Genomic DNA, 3,661 nt, shown 5'->3' on the forward strand with positions numbered 1-3,661 from the left:
CATTTCTTTATAGTGACCTCAAAGAAGAAATTTACATGGAGCAACCAGAAGGTTTTGTAGAGAAAGGGAAAGAGAAATTTGTTTACAAATTGAAGAAAAGTTTGTATGGCATCAAGCAAGCCCCGCGACAATGGTACAAAAAATTTGACTCTTTCATGATGAATAATGGTTTTTCTAAAACCACTTCAGACCATTGTGTGTTTGTGAAAAAAATTTCGGATGGCAAATTTATTATTCATTTGCTTTATGTTGATGACATGTTAATTGTGGGTCAAGATTCTACCATGATTAACAGGATCAAATTGGAGTTGAGCAAGTCTTTTGCTATGAAAGATTTGGGACCTGCAAAGCAAATACTTGGTACGAAAATTGTTTCTTGATCGCAAAGAGGGGCTGATTTGGTTGTCTCAAGAAAGCAAAATTGAGAAAGTTCTTGAGATGTTCAACATGGATAAAGCAAAACCGGTTAGTTGTCCACTTACAAGTCAGTTCAAGCTTAGTTTGAATCAATGTCCTACAAGTGAGAAAGACAAGGAAGAGATGCATAAAATTTCTTATGCTTAAGGGGTTGGTTCTTTGATATACGCCATGGTTTGTACAAGGTCGGATATTGGTCACGCCATCGGTGTGGTGAGTCGTTTTCTCTCAAATCCGGGTAAAGAACGTTGGGTAGTGGTAAAACGGATTGTAAGGTATCTTCAAGGGACTTTGAAGGTGTGTTTGTGTTTTGGGGATGGTAAGTTGATGCTTGATGGGTTCACAGATTTTGACATGGTCGATAATGCTGATTCTACGAAATCTACTTTGGGGTATTTGATGACATTTGCAGGGAGAGCTGTGGCATGACAATCTAAATTACAAAAATGTGTTGCTCTCCCAACTACCAAAACTGAATTTATTGCCATTACGGAAGCTTGCAAGGAAGAGTTATGGTTGAAGAAATTTTTGCAAGAGTTGGGTTTGAAGCAAGAAATGTATGTTTTTATTGAGATAGTCAAAGTGCTATTTATTTAAGTAAAAATTTCTACTTTTCATTCGAGATCAAAACACATTGATGTGAGATACCATTAGATTCGTGATGTGTTACATTCGAAATTATTGCAACTCGAAAAGGTTTAAAAGGATGATAATATTTCGGATATGTTGACTAAGATTTTGTCGAGGGACAAATATTTGAAGTATCGAACTTTGGCGGGTATGGTTGATGTCTCCACCTAAGTCAGTAGGGGAAGAATTGTTGGGTATGCCTCCTTATTGGAGTATGGGACCCAATTGGTTTATTAAAATATTCAGTTTTGTTTGGTATTGGTTATAATATATTTTTAGTATATTATACCTAATTTTTGGAAACCCAATGAGTATTTAAAATCTATTTGGTGGTAACTAGGGTTTTGATATAAAACCTAAGAATCAATTATATTTTTTGAGAGATTGTTTTGGTTTTCCCAAAAGGTGCAGCGGCTGTGATAGAATAAGAGATCAATCGATTCGCTGTGCAACACAGAGGGAAGGAAAAATTGGTGCTTTGCTTTTTTGAAGATTTGATTGTTCAAATCTGTGAGGTGATCTTGTCTGTTTTTAGTGCATCCTCGGATGGTTTGGTGAAGCTAATTTGGACTATTATTTTGGGTCTTCTACAATTCTGTTTCGAAGACTTTTGTTCATTTATTTGGTGAGATCTTTCCTCTCAATTATTTGTGATTATTTGAAATTCACCTAAGGGTGATTTTGTGAGACCATTCGTGTCTCGTTTGTAATCATTTGGAAACTTTTTGGTTGATAGTGGAATCGGATTTCGATCCCGTGGACATACCACGTAAAATTCTTGTGTTGCTACAATTTTTTTTGCATTAGTTTTTATTTTCATTGATTGATTTACTTGTAGAAAATCATATATTTTCCCTAACACATCTGAACTCAAAACGTTGGAGGACAGGGGGATCCTATAGAGAGAACCCATTTTCTCATTATTGTTATACACAACATCCACTTTTTGAAGATCAAAAGAGTGTATTTATTTTGTATATCTTTTTATTGTATTATGTATGTTGGTGATGTTATTTAAGTCCAAAAATTAGATATATTTTTAAATCCAATAATGATGCATTGCCTTAGAATATCTAAAGTAATTATCTCTCTCATATTTTCTCTAATTATCAATCAATTATCACACTTACATATCATTGGATTTAGGAAGTGAGCTTAGAAAATGAACTTGTAAATTATTTTCCTTTGTATAAATATGAGTTTTTTGGGTTGAGTTGAGATTGAGAGAAAGCGAGAGGAGTCTCTCCAATGGGTTAGAGAGAGAAATGAGAAAAATGTGTAATGGAAGTATATTGGTGAGAAAAAAAATACAATAACACCGCGATGAGAGCAGGGATCAATTACCTTGACAAGAGATTTGGCTAATAGTGTGGGTTTTGCATATTTTTTGTCATCTAACTTTTTTTTCTCGATTTAAACCCATATCACCAATCTAAGTCACCCAAGCTTGGTTAGAGAGAAGGAGAGTAGTCTCTCCAATGGGTTAGAGAGAGAAGTGAGAAAATTGTGTAATGCAAGTATATTGGTGAGAAGAAATGCAATAACACCGCGATGAGAGCAAGGATCAATTACCTTGACATGAGATTCGACTAATAGTGTGGATTTTGCGTATTTTTTGTCATCTAACCTTTTTTTTTCTCTATTTAAACCCATATCGCCAATCGAAGCCACTCAAGCTAGGTTAATATTAAGGATGTAAGAAAAATTGATAAAATCGAGCCGACTGATTGAAATCGACCGAAAATTTAGTTTTCAGTATGTTTTTCAAAACATACGATTTATTTCGATTTTGAAATTTTTTACATTGATGAAAGCCAAACCGACTGAATATTATATTTAAATATTTTTATATTATAATCTCTTGAACATTATATGAGAAGTAACTAATATAATACACTTTTGTGATAAAAATTAGGGAGAAAAACATTTATAGAGCAATTTTCATATATCTTCATTTATTTTCAATGTAAAATTCTATAATCTACTATAAAACTTTTTAAAATTTCATGTCAATTTTTCTTCTACATCAAAGCGACAAAACCGATAAAACCAAACCGTAACATACGGTCTGTATCGGTTTCTTAATCATAAAAATCGAAAGGATCGGTTCGGTGCTAAATATACCCTTAACAGTGACCAAACCGAACTGTTTACACCCCTGGTTAGTATAATGCAAGAGTCTCTTCACTCATTGCCAATTGATTTTGAGTTGGATGGTTTAACATAGTATCAGAGTTGAGTCTTGGGCAGCATCTTACATCATGCGGTTCGAACGGGTTCATCTCTCAATCGGAACACTCAATCATCTCCACGTGCTATCAGGAAGCACATAAGGGAGAGTCATAGACTTAAATCCATAATGCCAATTTAAGCCACTCAAGTTTGATTAATATAACGAAAGAGCCTCTACTCATTGTCAATTAGTTTTGAGTTCGATGTTTTAACATCGTCATATATTGCCAATTGATTTTGAATTTGATGTTTTTATGTGGTATCAGAACTTTAGAGGAAAATCCTTGCTCTCTTTTCTTGCTTCCAGCAGTCCATACTATACTATCCCAACGGCACCATCTCTTCACACAATAACACTGTCTTTGCATCTATCTATTTTCCA

Source organism: Camellia sinensis, chromosome 9 (assembly GCF_055761805.1).
Source record: "Camellia sinensis isolate YWXY chromosome 9, ASM5576180v1, whole genome shotgun sequence".
Taxonomy (NCBI): Eukaryota; Viridiplantae; Streptophyta; class Magnoliopsida; order Ericales; family Theaceae; genus Camellia; species Camellia sinensis.